This window comes from Ooceraea biroi, chromosome 7 (assembly GCF_003672135.1).
Source record: "Ooceraea biroi isolate clonal line C1 chromosome 7, Obir_v5.4, whole genome shotgun sequence".
Classification (NCBI taxonomy): Eukaryota; Metazoa; Arthropoda; class Insecta; order Hymenoptera; family Formicidae; genus Ooceraea; species Ooceraea biroi.
In genome coordinates, this window is record NC_039512.1 from 6,834,504 (window position 1) to 6,861,501 (window position 26,998).

Here is a 26,998-nt window from a genome sequence, read left to right on the forward strand (position 1 = left end):
AGATTACATAAAAATTTAATAAAATAACACGCGGTTCATAATAAATAATCTTTTATTTTATCACATGATAATTTTTAAGAATCTTTCATAAATTTCTTCTCTTAGCTAACCCGAGTGTTATCGACTGAATTCATTAGGATTCTCAAACTGGTTGCAATGTTCTACTGTCCGTAAAATGCCATCCTCTTGCAGATTTCTTTTACCTTTCGATCATGTCAGGAGAAAACGAGATGAAGGTGAGAAAAAAACGGGACAGGCGAGAAGAGCGAGAAGACTGGAAAAAAGTTGGTGATCCGCGACGACGACGGCGCGATGGTTAGTTAGTCGGTTATGGTGGTCATAATTGCGGTTTACTGTCTCTCAATAAATATATACGACACACATCGTTCGGATCAAGGTGGATGGCGAGGCCTTCCAAGGATTTGAAATCAAGCGGTGCGTATACGGGCTCGGCAGGGAGAGAGTTTTTATGGCCGTTGCTTAATATGGTTTATGATGTTTTGTCCTGCTTATGCCGACCCGCCGCGGAACCGGAAGACTCCTAATGATCCGCTGAGGCCGCCGCAGATGATCCTTGAGGATGCCGAGAAATCGGGCACGATGTAGCGCCGGTAACGAGACCTCGTTATCTGACCGCTTGCGGATCGAAACGCCATTGTTGAAAACTCTATTGGGTACTCCAGGCATCACGCATTTTACATTACGAAGCGATAATAGTACCTATCTAATTGCGTGGTCTCATCGTCAAGTCAGCAATAGACAAGACAACGCCCGATAATTAACTTAATGGTCATCGTGAATGTTCCAGTTTCCTAATCTATCGTGCATATTCGATGTGCATGCAACGTATCTTATCGCTATGCACCAATTATGAGTTTGCGAGTAATTACAAAACGCCCGCAACATTGTGTCACTGTTGAAAGTATACGGCATTGAATGTCAAAATTACTTCGAACAATATTACATAAGAGCCATATAAGCCAATAAAAGCTTCATAAAAAGTATCATACATTATCATTCTAATTGTACATTCCAAAGTAACGATCATTGTATTATAGTTATAATATTATAGTTCAATAATGCCAACGTATATATGTTGCGCTGATATTACTAAAACAAACCATTATTAATCGAGCCAAGTGCATCGGTTGTTTATGCGGTCGATAGCGCGTGACAAGATACGGCAGGCCATATTGCGACGTTATCAGTGTGCTATTTTTCACCTATGACGCTGTACAATACATACCATCGATTAATTCTAAAATGCACTTCGGGGATGCGTGTAATTTGCTTATCGCGTACAATTTTGAAGGTATTCCCTCAGCAAAATTTTTATTTTTTTACCCTATTTACTTAATTAGATTTTAGCTTGCACAAGCGATCCAGAAAATTAGTTTATTAGAAAATTAATTTAAGTTAACATGCGCAAGACGCAGATATAAAAAAAAGCATAGATGGTAAATGAGAAGGTTGATATACACGAGAGCGTCGGACATTCGACGTATAAATATGCACATGGTCACCGATAGGGCGAAAATGCTCGCATTTATGGCTAATTCGGTATAAAATTAGCAACAAGGACAGGTCTACTGGTATTACGCACGATCATGTGAGCAACGCTAAGTAAATAGGCTCGATTTCGCGTGCATTATTGGCGTTGTAAGTTTGGCGGGCTATTATCCTGCAAAACATTTTCGTTGAGTTTACAATGAAGCGCCAAGCTCTCCGGCTCTCTTACATATGTATAAGTGCGTTAAACGGCATCGATTACATCTCGTGTGGCATTAATAGCTGCGACACGCGTTAGTTCCGTGAGACCAGTAAAAAAAGACGAGTTTAACGGCTCGTTATTCCTATTATTTATCTTTACAACGCGCTACTTAAATATGTTACGACGGCCGACGTAATCAGTGGTGCATGCCAAGCGTTTAATACCGGATTTGATAATTGCTGTTGCACCGTTGTGTGATATTTAAGAGATAGGTCAATGGCATTAATAGTTCACATATTAGCGGCCATTACTCCCGAACAACTGTTATAATACGTCTAATGTTCTGCTTAACGTTAATATGCTAACAATCATTTCGCTATTTACTGATACCTAACCGCATGTTATCGTTAAATGTCTTTTCCTCTTTCTCTATCTTTCACATGCTGTAACCCTGACTTAAATCGCCATATAATTTCGCTGTTTACCTTCGTCATTTAACGAAAAACGTCGTGCATTTAATTCCCGCGTTAACGCACGGCATTTCGGTCGATATCATACTCAGCGCGCCGCTGCATGCCGGTCGATGATTGCTCCTTGTGAATTGTTAATTGTGCATGACTCGTAATTTGCGTTTAGTGCGAATCAAGTATTAGCGCATTCAATGCGTAAATATTGTTGACTTAAATTTCAATTTGATTACAGCTCTCAAGACTTTATGAAAATCCTGTTTCTATTACATGCAGTAAGAACAAAATTTCTGATTCACACGTGCACACATGTATGATTCATCTTTAAATATATATAAATATTCTAGAATGCATCTTTGTCTATTTTATTGTTATGACATTTCATATTTTGCAATATATTTTATTTATATGCTAAATAACTATCCTACTTATTTGGATATATTATTTCTCAGTCAAATATGCTACCAATGTCTGTGAAGGTTCCGCTTGCTCATCGTTGCAGCAATTTGTGGCTCCAAATTTTGTCCCACACTATGCTCCACCTGCTTTCTGTCATCAGCGGTGCGTTAATGTTCGTCGCAACTGTTCTTTGTTCCCTCTTTGTTGGGAATTTTGAAATCGAACCAGCCCGAGCAACCCTAGCATTAAAGATGACCTGACTTGTTCTCCTGTAATGACAGTCCGCTGCGAACGGATATGAATCTAAGTCTTCCGACCTTCCAAAATCCAACACACAAGTTATTCCGTACATAACATTTCAATCTAAATATACAATACTCAAAATTATTAATAATTTGAATCGTACTTACTATTAACGTTACCTACATTTCGTGTTAGGTCGATATAAAGCGATTTCTTAGCCTGTTTCATATATCTATTTAAGCGTGAAGCTCATTATCAGTAATAGATCTAAAAACTGCGAATATTTTCCGCACGAAGAAAGTTAATAGCAATTCGAACATCGTAGCGATATTTATGCCGATTTTTCCTGCCGGTACTACTGTATATCGCGTCGTTAGTTACATGCGGTGGCAAGACGCGCGGACAAGTAAAAAGAGGATTCTTGTAATGCGTCGTGGGGAAGATGCATTAACCTTCCCCAGTAATCGTATTACTCGTCTTCATCTCGGCGATCTTTATCGGGCAAATCGCGCGAGGCGGTTGCGCGCGACGGGAAGAATGCAGCCGATGCGACAAGAAGAACGCGAGCCGCGCATTCTTACATAATAATCGCGAGTGCGGCTTGTAAAACCGCGGCGTATCCCGGAATCGCGCGTCTACGACGAAAAACAGGAAGATAAATGAAATTCATCGAGCGACCAACGTGCCGTTCGCTCCTCTGCCGCCGAGCGTGGCGGATGATCGATCCGACGGAAAAGCGCCTCGGAGGAGACGCGCGAGTGCATAGCGTAATGCGAGTAAAAACGCTTTGCAGCAGAAAAAAAAGAACGATGTATATCGGACGTATCGTCGAGGAGTTCCGGATGCGGATCCATCGATCCGACGCGAAGCCTCGTTTTTCATCCCGCGTGACATACATACATAAATGATCTCGCGGCTTTTTCACACGTGGGCCCATCTCGCCCTTCGCGTTTCTCGCTCGACGTATCTGCGACACGACAAGGTCGCCGTCGTTCGGCTAATCGATGGCTGTTCCTCCCGCACCGTCCACCTACTCGCGCATGTTTCGTTGCAACTAAAAAGAAATCTCTTGCCTGTAAAAGGACAATGCATCTCCAGCGCGCAGCGCGTCTACGATCACGAGGACATGTATCCTCAGTAACTTTCCCTTCCTCGAACAATTTTTTTCGCGGTGAATGGCGCACGGGACGATCGATGTCGACGAAAAAAATGCGGTCGATGCTGCAGTAAGGACGCGACGTGGACACGCTCGAGAGAGGGTGCAGCAGGGCCGGCGCTTTCCGTGAACGCCAGCGGCTTCGTTTGATGCTTTTTACCGGATCCTGGATACCGTGCGTTCCTGTAGTGCGATTGGCTCCTTCCACGGGCTCCAACCGGCCATTGGTCCTCTTCGGTGGATATCGGATCCCTTTATGGTTGAATTTGCGTTTGTTAAAAGGCACCTGTTGTATCTGCAATAGTAACATCCATTTAGGTATAGTGAAATAAGTTTGTCATACCATAAAAATTGACGATTAGACAAAAGATCTTTCCACCAATGTGTCTTCAGTGTTGAGGATCGTAAAATACATCTATTATATATATTATATTTTATTTATAATATTTTACAATATACACACGGTAATTTTATACAATACATATTTAACTAAATTAGTTATATATTTATTAATTTTGCAGATATAATATCTGGCTTCTTTTGATATATGATATGGAATTTTGTGTAATTCAATGTTTGATTTTTTTCCTCTTTCTCCTTCCATTAGAGAATCATGAGTCAATTCGAATCAGTCGAATTGACTTCTTGCCCCTTTTAAAATGATTTAGTTCAGCTAAATTAACCAGGATGAGAGTCGAGTGCAAAACGTTTCACACGCGATCGCTTCTAATACTTGATTTATGAGACACCCTGTAAGCAGTCAGAGGCAACTCTTGCTTCGTCGTTTCTAACTGATCCTCATATTCAGGAGAGTCTGGTTCTCCACTTCCTGAAGAGATGGCGCCACTAGGAGTGGTGTCTTCAAGAGAAGAGCCTTCAAGAGAAGTAGTATCTTCTGACTTCGAGTCGAGCCTTCGCCTATAGCTTCCTTCTTCAATCTTCTCGCAAGGAAACCAAGATCAGAAAAGAAATATGTTATGACAATAAAAAAACGTGTCAATATTCACTACAATGCGTACGTCTCCGTCATTTCGCCGGATAACAGCCGGAGCACGTGGAGCAATTAAGATAATATTAATTACCGGAAAATTAACGCGTCGATAATCCCGGCGAAACACGAGCGAAAGTTGGGCTATAAATCATTACGCGGAGGCGTAATAGCCGTCTGTTTATTTTCAATCTTCGCGATCCCACCTGAGAGGTAGTGAGTTAACAGTTCGGTTAAACGGCCGCGGACGATAATCTGCGGCGCGATAAAGCGCCGTGTAACGTCGCGCAATAAAATCGCAATCGCTCGCGATCGCGCCCGACACGATGAATTAACCACATGCTATCCCTATTTATAACGCGCCCGTCGACGTATCAGCGCACGGCGATTAATTATGCATGTGGCGCTATTACGCCACCGAGCGCGGCCGATGGCGAGCGGAGCGCGCGCGAGTTCGCGTTTGAAGCGAGCGCCCGAAAGCGGACTCGCGCAAATTGGGCCGGCAGGTAGTTAACGCCGGCTTAATGGGAAGCACCTTAATCGTGATCACTGGCGTTCGTACACTCGTTGGTTTAACTGCGCTACGACGTGGCGCTTGAAAGAATTAGCGTGTTGGGTCGTAGGTGCGAGAGAACGGAGGGAGACGAAATTACACGGCGGGTAATTAGTTTCACGCGTGCGTCGTTGTGTTATTGTGAGGTACTCGTTTCGATCGTACCCTCTGCCTTGCCTCGGAGCGTGGAACGTCCAACGAAACCGCACATTACATTTATGAATATATTTTATGTGAACGGCAAAGAGCGGGATGAGAACGCGGACACATCGCGTATGCAGAATAAAATCGAACGAACGTGTTTTATTATGCCCAGTCGCAAGTTACCGATGTAACATTTAGATCACAGGACGAGGGTTGCCTGAGGTTCACGTGGAAACTGCTAAAGTCGACAACGAGATGGTTACAAAACGTCGGCCGCAAGCGATAGAGGAGGGCTCCCCTCGCCGTTCCTTCAATTCAATTGAATTCTATTCCGGCGTGCAGTTGATATCATTGAGGTCGCCACTTAAATCCTCATTGTCGTTCGTCGCTTATTGTTTCACCCTTCGGGTACCGGGGCGTGCGTACATACGTACGTTTCTCTTTCACATCCGTACCCGCACCTCTAACCGGCCTGAAGGAGAGCGGACTCGAGGGTCCGTCGCAGGGCATCGACAGCGAAATAGTAGCGGATACTTAAACGATGCTATTTCTCAATGAAGAGCATTATCGTGCTCATAAACTGCACGGCATGCAGAAACTTATGCTCTCTTGTGCAACCGAAACTTTATAGCGTTGTATTTTCTTATCAACGATGTCGACAATGCGTCATCCCTTGTTGAACATAATTAAATCAAAATAGAAAAAGCAAATTTTGGAAATATAGAAAGAAAGTGTAGAACATATATTTTTATATATATTAATTTATCACAAAGTATTATTTACTTGAACAATTTTGTCAAAAATATTAGCAAGAATACAATTGCTTATTACATTAATCAATACGTTAACGCGACTTGCGCGGCTCAATTGCAAACTCAGCTTGACTCAATTTAAATTGTCCAGATATCCTGTATGTACGAAGAAAAACATAGTGCAGGAGAACATTAGCAGCAACTAATGATCTTAAAGGTTGACACCATGATTAGGAGAGGAGTAAGGACACGCACACGCAACGCGGAAAGAAGACGAGATTAGAAGAAAAGGGAACGGCGAACGCGGTGCGCGGGAAGAGGAAGAAATGATCGGTGGCCGGTCGGCGTTCCCATGTGTTACCACGAGGTCGATCAGTCCGGTTTGTTCGAGCGAGCATGTGGGCCAACAATGCCCACTTCGGGAGAACGACCGCGACGCACTTCACTCCGTCCATTATATTCCGTACACGTTTTCATGCGACCGCCGCGGTTGTGCCGGGGGTATTCCCCGTCGCAGCGCTGTCGACAGCATCGAAGGGTGCTCCACCGGCCGCGCGGTTGAAAGACGCTGAAGAGCACTCGTAGAAATTCGCAACGTGGCAAATAGCGTCGAGTCGCGCAACATGGGACCCTCTACCTGTGCCCTATCAGCGGCGAAGTCGAAACTGAAGTTCCTTCAGCGGAAGTTCGACGGCGGAATCTACGATTTCGGGCTTCCGAGAGCATGGCAATTTCTCTTCGAGAAAAAATCCTGCTTCACGGTCTCCGAAGTACCGAATTTTACTTCGGAATTTCTTATCTTGAAGTAACAAGAAATCCTGCAAAAAATAAATGTTTGTAGATAAATGCGAGTGACTTTTGCATCAGCAATGCGTTCTACATGCTTGAGTGCACATGTACCAAACGAAACTTGTTTTCTGTCGCGGCAATCCACATCTCAGCTATTTAATCACTATTAATTACTAATATTCTTTTTCAGTAGTGAGAAAACGAATGTTTCTCCGTAAAATGAAACAGTAACACTGTCGCTACAATTGCTGACTGTATCATCAATAAGACGATAGTAACACCCATAAAAATGATAATTATCCATATGCCACGCGCATAAGGTCCGCCCCGCACATTCACGGGTCCTCAGATAAAATCTTAGATCCTCTGCGTAATGTATTCGCATCGATTACCAATGCACATTAAACACTTGAGAAATCGACTCCCGCGGCTGCCATATAATGTTAGCTCATATTATTGTCATCGGGGTACACGATCTCTATCTCTCCGATCAAATCGCAATGAAGTCATTAATTTTCATTATCCATGTGCTGTCCCTTCTTTCTCTCTTTTGTCCGCGTGCACCGACTATTTGTTTAGACATCAGTGCGTTGCTACTCGTAAATGCAAATGATATAATACTAATTGCTACTCATTGTCGTGCGCACAGATACCGTATCGATAAACAAATAATAATGACCTTAATGAATTTCATTAATCCTGGCAATGCCGATGCGCATACAATGCAGAGGAGCGCCATTAATGTCTTCCACGTTCGAGTCGAGCCTGATAAGTATCAATACGGAGGAGATCCCGCGATACCCCGTGGCGATCATGTAAACTGAATTATCCCATCAGATTATATCGTCGTTGTCATTAGGGCACGATCTCTATCGCCTTCTCTACGTCCCAGCCACCTAACGGGGGTGCCCCCGTTAACAATTCCACTTGATTCCGTCATTGGCGACGTTGGAGTTCCTGAATGAGTTCGTAACGAGATGCACAGCTAGAGGGCTGGGCTACGTCGGGGTTGCCAGCACGTGTCCTCAATGGACCAATCAAAGCTTACCCTCTTCTCCTCGAATCTCTCCCCGATGCTCACTGTCTCTCTCTCTCTCTTCTTCCGTCTTTCTCCCTATCTGGTTGTCCATCTCTCTTTCTCTATCTCTGCGTCTCCACATATTTAACAACTTACATTAAGCTAATAAGGTGCTAAATCTAATGGAGCAGAAATTGAAATTGTTCCTAATGCATTTCAGAAAATATCACGCTTTCTTTTGTGAGGGGAGATTTATATCATGTACATCTTTTTATTGTAAAATATATCTCTATGGTTAATAAAAGTGATATTAGTGTAAGCGTGTTAACAATTTCTAGCGGTAAGTCAAAAGTGATCTCCGTAGTTGCTATACTTGTTCAGGCGTTCAACGAACCGATAATGATTACGAGAGCTAGTAATGAGATGGCAGCGGCGTGCTTTTTTCTTTTTTTTTGTACTTTAATTTACATAATGGAACCTTTGGTGCCTTTGATTTTAGGTCAGTAAGAATCACTTCCAGCAGCGAGTTCAAGAATTGCTGCGGTCGGCGCGGCTCGGAGGATCGAACGAGATCGAGGCGCAGTTCGTCGTTTCCTTGGCGGAGAGAGAATTCGAGAGTCCGTCGCTTGGCGGTTAACGACTCGTGAAGTCGTCGTTCGTAATTAATCATCGTAATGCTAATGACCTTTCCTTGATGGTAAAATTTTACCGCATGCCTATAACACTCAGTTGGATGCTAATGTGCGTACACGTGTAATCGAATCTTTGTCTTTTTTTATGCTAATCTCTCGCAACTAAAAACTAATGGCACAAAATTATTTAAAATCTTATTAACACTTGTTTTAATAAAACGATGTATTTACTACAATTGTAATTTTTACGAACGTAATTTAAATTGTATATTCAGTAATATTCAGTAGTTGCATAATTATAATTAAGAAAAGCAAGAATTCCTTCCCTCCCGCAGGAACAATATTTATGCAGTAATACGCATCGCGATAAGCCACATGGAAGACATATCCCATTAAGCACGCGAATCGCTCGTGTATTCTTTCTCTCTTCCTCTCTTTCGACATGTGTAACGAGGGGTAGTTTAATGCGGCCTGTTGAACGTGGGTGATTCGAGAATCGAAGCGTGCGTTGAAGCGAATGAAAAAGGCGCGAATCGCGCGAGCGTGAACGGACTCGATGGGATTCGACCGATTTCGCACGTTAATCAACCAACCATTTAATTGTTGGGGTACGTAGCAGCTTATTGCAACGTTACGGCAACGGATTCCGCAGATTAGGATCATTTCGATCGAGTGAACAACATCGACTGAATGCATTGTTGAATAAATCATAGGAGTCCTTCATTTCAGATGAAGCAGTCTACTTTGTTAACGTTGAATTGCATTTTTTCAATCAGTTACTTATAGATAGCTTCCAGCTCTTCGGCAAAATCGACTCGAGAGATTTATATCCGATGCTGACGGATTCTGTGAAACGTGGCTAGCTAAAAAGTGATGGCTATACACACCAGCCGTAAAACATGAAATTATAATTGCTCACGATGTAAGCAATAATGCGTTCGCCAGCATACTCGGCGTACTCGCGGGCGTGTTAAGGATATACACACGCGCGCGCGTATATAGTATACTAAGTTCGCGAGAGATTACAGAAAGAAGCGAAATTGCGCAGTCGGTGGCTCGCCGACACGACAATTGCGACACGACTTTTAACAACCACTCTCGACATCCAGGAGAAACTTGTGACATCAAAACTTCGGCCGAATCTCGCGATCGCCGCCGAGTCGGCAATTTCTGAAGCTCGCCGTAAGAGCCTCGCCGCGCTTTGAGCGTACCGGGCGCCAAATTGTCTTCCATGAAGAAATCGTCGCGCTCATTGTCTTGAGTCGTATTATACGGAGGTTCCCAAGAATCGCGTGCTTTACTCGGCCGAGGTCTAACTAAAAAGTATGCCGTTTGCTCTCCCGGAGTTGAGACATCAGTTGCCCTTGAACGAAGAGCGATAAAAGATATCGAGCTTTGATTAATTACACATCACCATAGCACAAAAATTATATGAAAAATTTTATTTTTAATTCAAGGTAGACTTCAAAAAGAAGCGAAACTAAGACCGTTTTAGACCTGATAGATTTAGTTTTTTAAAGCAAAATAATATGATTAGATTCACGAAGATAATTTCTATATATAAAAATAAAAAGTTAAAAAAATTATTTAATATAAACTATTTTAAAACGCCAATTATATAAAATTGAAATTTCTATATACGATTTTATATTCATATAAGTATGTGTAGGTATATATGTAAAAAATTTTTATATTTTAATTTCTATACATGCTTCTATTAAATCACACTTGTATCTATTGCTCGCAGGGCTTTGCTAACATAAATTTCTGTCATTTTCTAATCCTGTATTACAGAGTAGATATATCTATACGTAAAGATTATTCTACAACGTATCATATAGTGTATTTTGTGGATCACGCAAACAGCTTTCATAAATCCATCTTTTTGAGATAAGCCAGGTGTGATTAGTAATTGCAATCTGCAGTCATGCGTTTCATTTTCCAGAACTTTATCATGAAACATTACTACTGCAACTTATTATGTAACAGTTAACGGATTATTTACGATACCTGGGAATAATTATTTGCTAGTTATTGATAGTTATAGTAACAAATTATGAATAAAAAAGGAACGTATGGCGAACACGGTGTTACGAAAGCTGTAGTCTAGTTGTAATTATGTATGAATTCATATTATACCTATAAATTTACTTTCTTTAATAATATGCTATAATGTTTGATATATTATCATAAACGCATATTTTTTATTTAATTCTACATATAAAAATGTATACATATACATTTTACATATTTCCTATCTTTTAAAAGTACACTATTATCTAAACACAATCCAGTGTATGAATCAATTGCTCGATGAATAAATCTTTGTGGATTATTTGTACCTCACACAATGCACGCATCATAAAAATTCACAGTGCACGCGCCTTACAATCGCAACACGCTCCCTCCAAGCGTCGTAAGAACATTAAGCCATCCAATTGGCCGCATCTGTTGACTAGTTACCGGCTGACCTCGGCTCTTATCAAATGCGTTGACGCGATAGGAGTCAAGAGAGTCGTTTGTTGTACGTCCACGTTGGAACAGAAGGAACAAGACAGAGAACAATGATGGGAGGGGAAACCTGATACTGATTGCCCGGTCAGTGTCTCAGGCCGGACCCTTCGTAGGTTCTCCTTTCTATGGTCATTTGGGGCGATGGCGAACGACTACGTCAATTAGACAATTAGCGAGAGAAAGTCCCTTTTGAATCTCTGCGACTCGGCTGACCCAATAGCGGACGGAATTGTACACGAGGCGCGTGTGGGCCCCGAGGTCGAATAAATTAGATTCGTCTTCTCTTCTCGTGGCGATGCGCGTCGCGGCAGATAAGCGTCTCCGTGGGATTTGTGTGTCGCGGTTCCGTCGTGTAGGATTCAACGTGCGTCTCGGCAAGACTCGTTAGACGGGATGAGCTCTGCACTATTCGTCCGTCGGTGACCACCGTCATAAAGTGGCAGTTTTGTTCTTGTTACCGTGTACCGTTCCATCGGCCGCTATAATTTTGGAGGATTGCTTCGCGTCGAATCGACAAAAAATTTCTAGCGGCTGTTTCATAGAGAACTGGCTTACATTTCCCCGTGATCTCACGGGATAGAAATCAGAAGCTAGGCACGATCACTGCGAAACGAAATTTACAGTGACAAGTCAATAAATGTTCGGTGAACGTATACATTTCCGAGAAGTATGCTTTTCTACATTTGTTAATTCTACATTTGCAATCTGAGATGAAGATAATAAGATTGTATCACTCTCTGTATATGCACGAAGGAGTTATTTTATTCTTCCAGATTTTACGATAAATATAATCGTTAGGAAAAACGTATGATGGATTACAACATAACGCAAGAACAACATCAGTCGTCCTTATCATTTTCATAAAAATCTCTATTAAATTTGATAATATCTAGATTTCATTTAAATATTATACATGAGATGTATAATATTTTACCCTTGTTGTTAATCAGATTATTCATGTAATGTTCATCATAAGCAAATATCGAGAAGAGACTGAGGGCAGAGTGGTTAATCGAGGAAATTCAGTTAAACCATAATTAGCCGTAGTGATCGTCGTTATAACAGCCACGAAAGTTTGCCGGACCGGCAGCCTAATGAACTCGTTACATATTTACACGTTGTTCGTGCCTACCGAGCGGCCTGGCGAGCGCAGAAAACCACATCGAATTAAGAGGTCCTCTCGCAAATTGCAGACGAGACACGAGAGAGCGATTTAAGCTCATCGATCCACGACCGACCTCTGAATCCGCTTCGCACTCGCTCGTGCTAATAGTACCGTTTCGATCAGTAAATTATGTAATCGATGTCAAAATATACTGTTTTATATTCTCACGTTTAATTTCTCTGCATTTAGCACACACTGATATTATAAGTAGTTAAAATAATTATATATAAATAATTATATACTTTAAAACAATGACTATATGTTACGTATATAATTTTTTCTCTATCTTTCATTTCTATCTTTTCTTCCTATTTTTATTTTTAGATTAGCTGTTTCATTCTGCTACACGCATCTGTTCTAAAACAGAAGAGAAACAGGTTTTTCTTTACATTTTCTTTACAAAGTGCTTGTTTCACCCCGCGACTTCACCGCGTAATGAATATACTACTGCAATTGCACGATTCCCCTCTAATGCTGAAGATCAATCACCGCGCTACAAGAAAATCCGTCGCGCATTCACAGTTAAGTGCCGGCTCTCAATCATAATTATCAAAAATCCACTAATAATCGCGCGGAGGCCGCTTCTTCAATGAAACCAATCGTTTTTACGTTTTGAAGCAATATGCGGGGTGCTATGCGGAAGTGATAGTGCCGTGACGAGTGGACAGCTTCGACGCGACTCGCAGGGTGGTTTCGTGCCGTCGAAGTTGTCGTGGATCCACTCTGTCGTCCGGTCTTCCGAGTTCAAGGTCACCGAGTGCTTAGGAGGGTCGCATGTCCAAGAACGAGCGACGATGTATCGGCGTTCAGTGGTCGGCCACATGGTGAATTAAGGGTCAGCCCATTACCGATTTGACCTCGGATGACCCGGCAGTGTATACAGAGCTGGTTGCGTGCTGCTTGATTCAATTAACCCTACGACACACAAACACGCACGCGGTGCACACGCATATGGCGTGGTGTGTGCATACGCGAACGCGTTTGCGCGTGTGTATCACGTCGCTCAAGATACGAAGCCGTCGTCGACGAGCAGACGAAAGCGCGTGAGATACGACAGATCGGTACGCTTGTGGCCTCTTAGAGAATTGAATAAATGCGATCCAGTAATCAGTTGCCTGGTGAGGAAACCTGGGGTCAACTGAAACAAGTAATTGCTTTCGTAAGAGTTAACTCAGTATCCGGAAACATTTCGAAAGTATTTCAAATGAGCAGAATTTTAGCTTTAAGAGTGTTCAAGATGATGTAATGATTAATCTTGTCCAATGTTCATAAAATTAATTACAATCGGCGACTATCAAATGGTTACCTATTTCTTTAATTAGTAACTGGTATTTTGTATCTTTGTCGTATCATGATCATCAGTATCGTATACCTCGGACAAAAATTATGAATAATTTCCTGCTTGCTCCCAGCATCGTTGATCTCGCCGGAAATGTGCATGTCCATCGAGCTTCCTAAGCTACGGGAGCCGAGTGTGACCAATATTTCTTGATTAGAAAGCCGCGCGGCACATCGGATGCGAAGGCGTTTGCGAGAAAGGAGAAGCAAGAAAAGAAGGAAGAAAACAACGAAGCATACGAGCGCGAAGAGCAAAGAACGAGGAGGACGGAGAGGCAACGCACGCTGGAGAAGAGGGAGTCCCATCTGGTTCGTCGTGGACCACTCGTAGAGAGGATCCATCAATCACGCGTGTCCCGCACCTCTTGCCGGTAGCAAGAACCTGCAGAACGTCTTCGCCTTTGCAACGGCGTCGCCGAGGAAGTCAGGTCCCATCCTCTGCCTTGATCGTCCTAGGGTCTCTCGCTCCTCGCAAAAAGTGCGTAATAATCCGCGGGCATTGTGCTTGCGGCGGACGCGAAGAAAATAGTATGCGCATGTTCTCAGTCACCTATGCGTTGTCTGCTGGAGAGTCAGGGATCGTGCGACTATTGACAAATGGCTTGTGCTTCCGTATGCTCTCTCCGCGATGCGGTGGGCGATTGTTAGTATGCATCCGAAGTTTTTCATTGTCCGGTTGTAATATTGTGAAAGAATAAAAGATTATTGTAACCAACGTCGCATCTTATCTAATAGCGTTACGTATCATTATCTGCTTTCAATTTCATAGTATCCTCATTATGTTCAATATCCCTTTCCATCGATCAGTTCTGTTGTAATATGTTACGATGAACTTGCAGGTGCCCAGGATTAAAGTATCGGGAATACATAAGGAGAAAGTCGTAGATTTGAAAAAATTGGAAAGACAAGGGAGGAGAGATTGTCCAGCGAGGAAAAAAGAAAGAGGACGATGGCTAAGGCTCTCTCTCTTTCTCTCTCTCAGAGGCGAGATTGTGTGTTAATGTATGGCTGGCATTTGGACGACAACCGTGACAAATTGCTTTATTAGGTTGGCAGCCCGGGAGCCTTTCCACTCGCATCTCGCACCTCAGGGCCGCCACTCATCGTGATTCTACGCTCTATTCTCCTCCGCCTCTTGTTCTTCTCCATTCTCTGCTTCGTCTTCTTCTTTCAGCACACGACAGAAGATAACGTAACTTGCGGCTGGATGAATGGATGAACGGGGATGCGCACCGCGGGAGGGCGGTGCTTTTTTGAAATCGAACCGATCAACCCAAGCTCAGTTGGTTCAGTGGACCCACAAGGCGAGATTACCTACATATTGGCCCAATGGGTTGCTGGAAAATTCCTGTTCTTTTTCATGCAATTCAGACCAATTCCCAGGTCTATTTCAAGTCTTATATATAATTAATGTTAAAGTGTGAAGAGAGAAAGAGAAATTATTTGAGATTTAAATCACACGAAGTTGCAAGCATTTATTCGATTCTCACAGAATTGCTGGTTCAATGCATACACCATTTTGATATTTGATACGATATTGACAATTATATATATGTAGAAAATAATTTAATGCATTCATGAAGAAGTTACAAATAATATATCAGCAATACAGCTTATTTTTCGTACGTCCGTTACGCATCTCCAATAACGTCCATAACTTCCAACCCATGCCCTTTTACATCATCACAGCCGCTGCTCGGCAATCCGACAAAAACCGAGTCCAATCTGGCACGGCGTTCCCGAATCTGATTTATTGACGCCATCTGGATAAATCACAAAGTGTGATTAGCTTTGACGTGGCATAAAAGACGTGGCTACCGCGCGAGCCCGCTTCAGGAAGCCGATATGCCGCGGATCGGCTACCATTACATCACCTGGGCAAGGTTGCCGCCACCTTGCAGCTCGCGCGTCCGCACCGGCAATCCGGGCGAGAAGGCGCGGATTATTAATGTTCGCGCCGGCCCGTTAATGGATCGGGGTCTCCCATTCGAACGTGGAGGAGCGTAGTATGCGGGTCCAGCTGTGTGGACGCGTTATAAGATCCTTTTTTGCGAAGTACAATGTCCTGGCGACTCCCGGATGCGGCGTCATTAAGTTACCTCCCGCCTCCTCCTTGTCTTCCTTGCCCTAGCTTGCGGATTCATAGCGGCGTTGCTTCCTTGCGACTAGCAACCGAATACCAAGCTAGTCATCTCGCAGCTTCTACTCCTGGAAAGGTTATTAACGTTCGGTAGTTAGTCTTCGTTACTTAAACCAAGTCAACTGCCGAATGATCACCTCTGCCGAAATCGCTCTTCTTTCGACATCGTTCCTCGTCTTCAGCCTTTTGAATCTTAGAAGATACGTGTATATCGCGCGAATTGTCATTATTACAGATGTTGCACTTACATGTTACAATTTGATGAATAGCATATTCCTAACAGTATATATTAATAAAAATATCCTTTCCGAAATGACTGATTTATTTAGAAATGGTTAGATGTCTATCGCAACAAATGTGCGCCTTAATAGACGTCTAGCGGTACCAGCGGGTTTCTTCAGGAACGTTTGATGAACGTCAACTTGAAGTGTCCAAGTGAACGACGCAAATACACTCGTGGATATCGCGAGAAAGCTTTGACGGGTGCGATTAGTGATGACAAATCTGAAGAAGCAGGCACATTTAGCCTCAAAGAACTTTCAGCGTATAAATGTAGAAATGTTTGCGCGTGATCGTTATCGAGCGTAATGTTGACTCTGGAGCTATCAGACGTCGTCTAAAGTCAGACGCGTGCGATTGGACCAAATGCTATAAGTGGAACATGGGAACAGTCCGGATTTCTGGTCCACGATCACGTCGGGCTTGTCAATGAATAGATAACGAAGGAGAATGAGCTAGTTGAGGCGGTTTGATACATCGGCGACATCGCCGCAACATTCATCTGCATAATTCATTCTTATCAGTACGATTCCCTCAAGCAGGGATTCTCAACCAGCGATATCGGAATTCGTATTTGCGAACGTAATCTGATTAACGTGCATTAGTATTCGTTTTTATATATGAATGAATCGCATATATAGTAGCTATATTAGTATCTATTGCTCAAACTGTCTAAAAGACAAATTATAAAATTTGAATTGTATTTATTAAATTTTTAGGAATTAATCTTTTTTTAAATCGGGCTCTTAAAAAAGGTGATTTATAAAAACAGTATGATATTGAAAGATTAGAATCTTTTCCATAAACTCCAGTAGCGCGTATATTGAAACATTTCATTTTATAAAAAAATCTTTTAAGCATTGATAAAGATATCAAAATGTGCATGCAAGTGATACGCAAACGGTTCTCTAATATTTCCCACACATTTTGTAAATTTGTAAATCGGATCTGGTTTGATCTGATGTATTATACCTGGAGAAGCGACAACTTCGACGTGGTAGCACGGTATTGAGCGTGGTTCACAGGTCGCGCGGAACGCGTTCGCCACACGTAAGTAAGAATAAGACGCCCACCGTATTTACCCGCTCTGAATTCCTGAGTCGCGGTTCGCCCCCTCGCGAATTGTTGCGTAGCGCAAACCCAAACTCTTAACTCTTAAGCTCGCATGACTCGCCGACTTAGTCATATATACAGTGACTTGAAATCGCCATGGGATCAAGAATTACAGCAATCAATTTACAAGTTTTAAAAATACGCACAATAATAAGCATTTAAGCGGTTGTTTTCTAGAAAAAGCACTAGATAGCAAATAACATATAAATGTTATTCAATTATTCAAATACGTTTGATAAATGATAGAAACAATGGGAAAATTTCCGACGAAGAAGTGCCATGAAACATAATTGAATGTTTCCGGCCGCGTAATGTCCGTAACCGTTTATGATAGAAGACAAACTGATATCGTGAATATTTAAGAGATCGGAAGTCGACTCGCAGAGCGAGTAAAGACAAATCGAGGTACTTTAAGCACACCCTGTACTTACACAGATGTTTAAGAGCTAAGCAACTACTCAGAGCGAGTGAGTTGATGCGAGCCGCGTATCACGAGAAGGAAGTTCAATTTAACCCAATAAAGGACAATCAGAGACCGACGGCGACCAGAGACGAGTACCTACTACTCTTCTGATGGTTAAACGGATCTACCGAGAGACTTCGCCTTCGACTCTTTTCCACCCAGAAGACGAGAAACACTGGTCGCTGACAGGAGATCACGTCATTGAGGAAGGTGTCGCGTCATTATGATTTATATCTGCTGATAATGATAAGAGAAAATAGGAAAATACGTATTTGTTTAAGTTTGCAAGAGAGAACAATCATTATATTTAGAAATAGTCACTGTTTTTAACAATTATTGTATCCATTATTTTTAAACAGTTGCGAATATTAATATCTTGAAAGTGGATAAATACTTTAACTGATAAAAGATAGTGAATACACAAATTTTGCATATTTCCGTTATGCAATGCAAAATAGTATTGTACGCATATTATGTGGTTTACTAGTAAATGTATTACACATATATATTTTGTGCGTATTTTATGATGTATATATTGAGATACACGAATAATGTTGTTAAAAAGATAGGTCTCTTTAATTTTCACACGAGTGTAGGCGATGTCCCTGGTGGAGCTACCACAGTAACAATGAGGAGAATGTTCACTTGGCGTACCATGAAGCTTCTCTGTGAGGCTCGCAGAAACGTATTATGGGCTGGTACTCTGTGCGAAAATGGAAAAGGCCAATTCCATCCATTCTTCGAGCACGGCCCCGTGCGAACGACGAGGAGCATGGAGCTCACGATGCACCGAAGCGTAAAACCGGTGACATGGACCAAGTAGGTTTTCGTGCAGCAGATTTCTCACAAAAGACCGCAAAAAGGACGCACACATCGCAACTAAAGGTGGTTTTGCTAAAAGAGGGATGCGACAAAATGGCTCTTAGCATCCGCAGATATATCGATCACGCCGATTCGGGGTTGATCATCGAAAATATCTTTTGTGACGACGAAATAGAGGAAATAAAAACGTAAATTTCTTTCTTGAATACAAAAAATGTTATCAGCGTATTCTACTTTGACACGAAATCTTACAATTTGGAGAACAAAATAACTTTTAATTTTTATTATATTTCACATATTCATAAATTTTTAGTTTCTACAATTATTTTTGTATTACTAAACATATATAATTAAAATCACAATTGTGAAGCATAATTACTACAACCACGAGAATGTCAAAATTCATCATGAACCCTTCTTGCATGCGTCATTTTACATCGTGGTAACATTAGCCTGACTTTCGTCACGTATCGACGTTTATCTCATAGTCTATGCACGAGAGCAGCATCAGTATCGAGATCTCACGAGGTTCACTCGGTAGTTGGTGATGAAAAGAGCGAGAGGTACCCAATAGATTAGCGGGGGTTCACTCTTGCCTACCCCGCCGGTCGGATAAGGGGGTTCCAGCATTAGCGATTATACGCATCGCGGCGTCCATACATCGGGTGTCTCCGTGTGGAACTAAACAGACAAAATGGCCACGCTTCGACTCACCCTCGATTCCGTTTTCCTTTTTCGAGAGAGGCTTCTGTCTCTTGCTCTCTCTCTCTGTCTCTCTTTTGCGTATTCTCTCGCGCCAGGAAGAGCGACTACTATCTTCGCGTCGAAAATACCTTCGCGAGATAGGGGACTCACGAAATTTTCGAAAGTGCTCCTCGCTTTGCAGAAATATATCTTCGCAAGTCGATGAAAAGCATAGCGACTGTTTTGAACATTGCATTCGCCGCTATTGTTCAAATGCTCAGTTACACTTATAATACTTAAGTATAAAGAACAATAGCTCGCGTTAATACTTCAAGAGAAAATACTAAAATGAAAGATTTTAGTTATAATTTACAATCGCCTTATAATCATTTATTATCACAAATTTTTGTTATTTTTATTATTGTAAAGGTCTCCATAAAAGGAAACTCACGATCGACTGGTTACACGCGTACGAGTAAATAATTTCTGACAGGAAAAGGGCATTCTAAGCGTAGGCGCTTAATTTTCTGTACGATCCTTCGCATCTCAGCCGTGCGACAGATGTAAACTGACCCAGTTTCCGGGTCTGGCTTCCACATTCCATTGTCAAGGACATCATAAGAATGCCATGAGATCACGCCCCTGGTACTCCGCGTCACGTACGCCACCCTTTCCCCGCGGGAGACCAATAGGACACACTCTCTTTCGTGTGCAACGGATATGCGCGCGGTAATCCTCTTTCCATTGGGACCGGTAAACATCAGCTATTCACGTCGCCATTCGACCCCTAGCAAATCCCAGGCCACGTTTAACGCGATCATTTCGGAAATCGGATTTGGCGGCATTGTCCTCATGAAAGGGATGACACCGATCTTACCCTCCACATGCATTTAAGCTACTCTCGTCTACTGATGCATACCACAACATGGCGCGACAGTCCTTTTAAGAAACGAGCCGATCAAAGTAAAGCGTGGGCATTGCAAATTATCGACAATAGGGAAAGCAAAATGCCTTCATCTGCGGGACATGTTGCAAACGATATGCATGTACTTATTTCTTAAGGAAACTTGAGCATAAAAGAGTTTTGATCACAAAAGCAACGAATATTGTTTAGTTACTAGGATGTTTGTTACCCTTATTTTTCGCAATACTCTTGCACATATCTGTGATGAAAAAATTCGATCGCGTAATGAATTGTCTTTGCTAATATTTAATCCGTAAGAAAAACTAGAGAGAAATTGGAAAAAAACTGTTGCATCAGATCTATCGCTTGCGCAAAACGCGGTTTCTTTTATAAACCATACATGTTCGTTCATGAATTAACGTAATTACGGGCTACTTTATAAGAGATCGGCATAGTGTCTGTCAAAGGATGCGGTAGCCGATAAAGATCAATTATAATACGGTGTTTTAATAAAGTGATTACAAACTCTCCTTCGATACTTATCTATGTTTATTGATCAGCGATCGATAACAGTAATAAGATACTTCATTACGTGCGGGCATGGTAAGCTCTTCGAGCCTGCCATTTATTACAACGCGTGGTTGTGTTTGCTCTTCCGTGACGATGCTGAATTTAAATATAAATTGAAGGAAGCAAGTGATTGTAAGATTACAAGTTGTGTACGCGCAGCTAAGCTTTTTCTTCGTGCCCGTTTGTTTACGGTAGATTTATGCATATCGATTATTTGATCAGTGATTGGATCACGTTCAACGTAGGTTTTGTACAAAACATTATTACGCGATCACCCTGTATTATCGTACGGTGTGACCATCAATTGCGTGGGCTTGTGTCTTTACAGCCCGCTTCCGACCTTCGAAACAATTACCCGTAATTAAAGCAGTCGCGTTAAAGGCCAAAGACTCGTTGCCTTAATTTCTACGCAAACTTCCTCGGTGTGAAAGATGAATGTAATCACATGTCAATTCGGAAGGAAAAGTTTTTTTTCACAATAAAGTTCTATCAAAATATAATGCCTTTTAAATCAGAAACTCCGATTTTATCCATTGTTCATTGGGCGAATATTTAATTAATCAATCTCAACAAATTCTTCTGACATTCTGTGTTAATAAATGTACCAAATTTTACTATATTAATAATAATCTATATATATAAAATCCCTATTCTGTCGTTGAATTGATCGGGTACTTCCCGACATGCTAGAAACACCAAATTTCGCATGGTGATAGGGGTTCACCCCCAGGTAATGGGAAAATTCTTGAAATCTTTAATTTCGGTCCAGGGACTACCTGGCGTAGACAGGCTATTTTACTAGTATTAATAATAAAATTCTTTCTCTCTCTCTCTCTTTCTCTCTACTATATTAATAATAATATACATATAACACAGAGAGCGCGTTTGGAAACAAGTTAAACAAACGTTTCTCAATACGAAGCGTTGTATTACCGTTACAATTACTTTCGTTTGTCGCGTTACAGTTATCATAGTTATTACAGCCTAAAGACTGCAAATACCTTCGAAGAGTTTATCTTGAAAATGTGGTGGTCGCGTTATTATCTGCGCGTAAGTGCTCGGCGCTCTTTAGGCCCTAATAACTATACACGCGTGTAGGGTGACGTGTTACGTTCAGCCCGCGCACGAAATAAATTACGGTCAACGTAACTCCTGCGTAACTTCTGTCACGATAGGAATTATCGTGCCATTATTGAGAGGTCGCGTAACGACGGTGGCCTCCTCGACTCGATCCGGACGAAAGAAGGGGCCCCCGTTACTCCTTTCGAGAATTCTTCATGTCTTTTCGCTAGGCAAAAAATGGTCAAAGAGGACAGAAAACAAAGAGCGTACAAAAAACTCCCGAACGCTACCGGCGTGCACGATTCTCTTCAGGTTCCTCCGCTCATTTCGATCCCCCGACGAATGAAGATTCCAAGGCCGGCAGGCAGGTATAATTCGACTTTTGGCTATTGTCATACTTGCACAAGAATTTCGTGTGTAGCAACGTGACATGCTTCCTACTTGAGTTGCTCCTTGCGCTTGTCCTTTCGATCCGTTCAGCTTCTGCTGCGTATTTTATGCAGATGAAATTTTACCTTCGAAAGGATGACAGTAATTATTGCGTAGAGGCGTGTAGAGGGTGATATAATGGGATCGAAAGCGGGGCCGCGGCGGGTTTCGAACGAAAGTTGCATTGCTTTCGAATGTTTACTGTTAATAAACATTGAAACGAGGTGCACGGGCGGTGCGACGCGGTGCTCCACTTTTTACTGTTGTTCGGAATCAGAGAAAACGTTTTCCCTGTCGTTAAAATGATATGCGCGGTGCACATGTAATAACGACGACGACGACCGACTGGTGGCCGGTAAGTAACGTTAATGGCGTACGCTTAACTGTACGGTCACGAAGGCAGACTCGGCACGATATAGCCGATAAGCGAGTTCACGAAACACCTTTGTGAATATCGTAGTGCCAGAAAAAAAAAGCGGAGTTTAGCTCTACCGTATTATTAACCTCACGGAATTACCGGCAATCCGAATGCCAAGCTCAATCTGACTGATCGAAACGTCTCCCGCATAAAAGAACGAGAGATAGAAGGCCGAAGGTGAACAAAATATTTTTCTTTTCATGACGAATAAATTTATGAGATTTACTTCGTACTTATGGTTTTACGTAATTAAATTGAGAATTTTTTCTCTCACAAAACTTCATTCTATGCTTGACAAGAAGTTACAGTTCTTGTCTGTATCTTCAGCTTCTCACGTGTAACAACGTGGTTTAGACGTGCTATTGATGTAATAATTAAAATTACAGATTTATATTTATACTTATAACGATGTTTATCATTAAGCATGTTCACGGAGGAAGAAAAACATGTACCTTAATTGTGTGCACTAATCCCATCAGCTGCACGAGATCTTTCAATAGAATGCATGAGAACTTTATCTCTACGCTATAATAATGTGATCTCGTTCCAATCTAATTATATCTGAAGTGTTTTACGGGAACTATATAAAGATCAGCCATTGTTTAAAATTCACAGAAGCAGTGAGTTACGAAGCGTTAGTATCAATGAAATATCTTAGTCCTAATATTAAGTGATTTGTACGATAACGAGGCATCTCATCTTCATTCTTTACATCTTAATCAGCGTCTCCATGCCACATATAAGCAAAAGCGATCGCAGTAGTGGTGTAGAAATGATATATCTAAAAAAAGTGCGTCCGAAGGCCGTGAGGTAGCAGGTTTTCTTCTCGCTCGTCAGCGGCGCAGTCAGGTATAAGCTGAAGGGACTGGGATTCATTAGCGTAATTAACGGGCCCTCATTAAGTGTATTACGGAATGTACGGATCGTCTGTACCGGTGGGACTTGCTATCGGTCAGCTTTCTGCAAACGGAACCACGCATCAATTACATTCGAGCTGCATGCTCTCCTTTCGATGAGTACGTATTTCTTTATGGTTTTTGGTGACACCTTCTTCAGCAAAAAATTTATTTTGAAGAAACCGGGGCTTATCCATTTTTCAAAGAACGTGTATATTTAGATATCTACGTTAATTTACACTAATAAAATAAATTATGATATTGTTTATAATTGTGTCTGTTTGTGACATAATTTTGAAAAGAATCAAAAAGATACGAATATGATTATGTTGTATAACATTATGTATGTAAATGCGAAAATTATTTTGAGAAAATGCAATATTAAAAGAAGTATATGTACAAATATGATATGTTTTCATAAAAGCTAAATTATTGTTTTCAAAATAATTGATGTAGATTTATGGAGATTTCTATTTAGATTATAGAGGAAAAATAAATTATCTCCATTCTCTTTATGCAGACGAATTGTTTTCGATATTGCCTGTTCAGTAGATGAGTGAGTCGCGCTTATATAACAGCATTCCATCGCATGCGATTGAATGTTAACGATATATTATCTAAAGGATAAAAAAGTACGACCTTTCCGTCCAGGACTTCAGCCGCGAGCATTTCATACATTTCTTTGCGCGACTCATTAATTAGAGTCTCTTGGATGATAAGATGAATCTATGCATTCGTGTACTCCCATGCACGTATGCTGTCAAAGGTATTCTTACCTGTCTTTCTTAATATTCTGCAACATGTAATAAGTGGATAATAAATATATGACTGCATACACGTGTATACAATCATAACTAAATGTAAATATCTATCCAGAGTAAAGTTTGAAATATAGATGCTGTCGTTTTATTTGATGGATAAATAAATAGTAAAGTAATTAATAAAGTACAGAAATAAAAACTGCGCAAAATAAATTGTAAAAATTTTATATTTGTATAAGAGACGGAGATTGATCAATTTAAAAATTGAATTTCTCTCGTTTGTTTTGACATGAACAGATGTAAGAAATAATGTTATCACCTCTGATACTTTGATTGATATTGTAGCAGTTTTGCTTTGATCTCGTTAGCGCGTACATCTGAAAATACTATCCCAGGGGGTCCGGATGTAAAACGAGGCACGCGACGCGTGCGCACGACAAAGGCTTAAGAGCACAAACTTCTTTGGGGTTGACGCGTGCCATTCGGTCTCTGAAATAGGAGGTGATGATAGGTTGAAACGGTGATCCGACACCATTCCTACGAATTATCAAGCGACCATAAAGGCGGCTACTCTTTGCTCTCTCATCAGCTTTTACTTTTACTTGCGTACCCTTACATTTACGCACTTGGTACCATTTGCTTACGTAATAACGCGGGAACCAATTGCAGCTATTTTATCGAACCTGACATTTAAACACACGATAGACAGAATAATTAAATTAAAATTAAATAATAAATTTTCTGTATATCGTTTATAATTGAATTAGAATTAAGGACAAGAAATTTACTGTTATATTATTATGATTTTATTTTAACAGTGATAATAATAAGATTATATAATTCCGCTCACAATTACAAAATGTCGTTTTACTATAGTCTTACGTTAAACAAAAAACAATGTCTATTCTCTATACAATTCTCGTCATATGAAAGTTGATCGTACTACCTTTTCGGAGGGCGTGTCCAAAGATGGGGGGATTAACGGACGGGTGTCGCCGCGAATATTTTATAAGTTAATGTCAATGCGCTCGGTCATATCCGGTTACACCGGAAGTATCCAGCACAATGAAATGCTTGTACGACTTGCAATCGGGCGCTCGTAAGAAAAAGACACAAGGGAGCGATGGAGGGAGACAGGCTAAGTGAAAAAAAATGCTTTTGACCATGCGTAGATTTCCTCCCACATTGAAAGCAACCCCCGTGCACCCTCTACAACGGGTCGGCTTTTTTATCGGCAATGTATGACGGGTTTTTTTCTTGCTGCTCTCCCTTCTGGTGCAACCCCCTTGCGATTGTATTCGAGACACCAGGGGCGTGAACTCTGGCTGCCATGAGTAACCTCGAGGCATTTTTCGCATTTGCAAGCACCGCTGCAAGCAAACCAAAACTGAATTCTGAAGAGAACCGTTGAAGATTATGCGCAATCCAGCTGGTAAAATCTAGACGGACAGAGTTGGCTAAAACATTACTGGAGAATATGCGTTCATAGCATGTAAAACATGTAAAATTACTTTTATTCATCTCAAGACATCAATCCTCAATTTTTAATTTCAATTAATAATTCCGTTTGTTCTTAGACAAAAATATGAAGAATAAGTTATTATATACAATCAATTTTTGCAGTTTCAAAAATTCTACAATATCTTACATTGTTACTATTTGCGAATAGTTAGCAACATTACTACTGCAATCGTCGATCGTTGATGATCAATAATTTTTTGCTGCCTTCGTAATATGACGAAACATAAATTAGCGAATGACAAACGTTCAATTATACTGTACATTTTGATCTTATAGTCCTTTGGGAGTAATTACTAATAAAAAATTACTAGCCGTTTCCACCGATTCGTCTTCGACAATATGCTCCCCTAAAACCGCAAGCTTTAACTTCTAATAATTTATTTAGATATTTACTGCACATTGTCTCTTTCTCTTACCTTCTCTTGAATTTATATTTGAATCTTCCCCTACGTGAAAGGTATAGTTTAAAGTTGTACGCCAGAGAAAAACGAAGGTTTTTTTCTCATGTGGAATATAAAGCAATATCATCTATAGCCAGAAAAATCTGCAATATAATCTTTCTCTTTTGAATAGACATAAAATTAATTTTCAGAGAAAACGCGTTTAGAAGACAAATGTATATTCTCAATAAAACTACATCATTTACCATATATTTACTTTCACACACAAGTTTCGCAAATACAAATTAAGTTTACAAACCGACGTTCGACTAACGTGCAACAGATGAATATAGCGTTTCACAAAATTATATTCGAGTCAATATTTCGCTTGAGAGACGTGATTGATCCCGCAGACGAACGTTTGACTCGATCCTCGTGTTCAGGCATGTCGCCAGATAAGATCTAAGGTTACGACGCGGCCGTTAATGTCAGATTAGTGTCACTAGTCCTTTTCTAAAACGACCCGCTCGAGAGTGGGTCAGAGGGTCGGGCGTGCGCCCGCCGTTCACTGGGCTTTACCTTCCCTCTACGTCTCCTCGCAGCTTTACTTTACGACTACCGTCGAGTGAGAGCCGGTCCTCCTGCAAATCTGTTTATTTTGCGCAGGTTTGCTCGACAGGTAGGTCC

The 26,998-nt window shown here is 41.2% G+C and overlaps 4 long non-coding RNA genes across 4 annotated transcripts; 2 read left to right on the forward strand and 2 right to left on the reverse strand.

Moving 5' to 3' along the window:
* Positions 1–36: 36 nt before the first annotated feature.
* LOC113562310 lies at positions 37–5,969 on the reverse strand. Its single transcript, XR_003406829.1, has 2 exons — positions 4,320–5,969; positions 37–4,228 (listed from the first exon to the last, which is right to left on the reverse strand). It is a non-coding gene; the product is annotated as an uncharacterized LOC113562310 (long non-coding RNA).
* A 5,112-nt stretch (positions 5,970–11,081) lies between these two features.
* LOC113562309 lies at positions 11,082–12,798 on the forward strand. Its single transcript, XR_003406828.1, has 2 exons — positions 11,082–12,033; positions 12,140–12,798. It is a non-coding gene; the product is annotated as an uncharacterized LOC113562309 (long non-coding RNA).
* LOC113562308 lies at positions 12,799–15,474 on the forward strand. The gene is made up of 2 exons (XR_003406827.1): positions 12,799–14,512; positions 14,709–15,474. It is a non-coding gene; the product is annotated as an uncharacterized LOC113562308 (long non-coding RNA).
* Positions 15,317–16,690, reverse strand: LOC105282098. The gene is made up of 2 exons (XR_894435.1): positions 15,744–16,690; positions 15,317–15,632 (listed from the first exon to the last, which is right to left on the reverse strand). It is a non-coding gene; the product is annotated as an uncharacterized LOC105282098 (long non-coding RNA).
* Between the last annotated feature and the right edge of the window lie 10,308 nt (positions 16,691–26,998).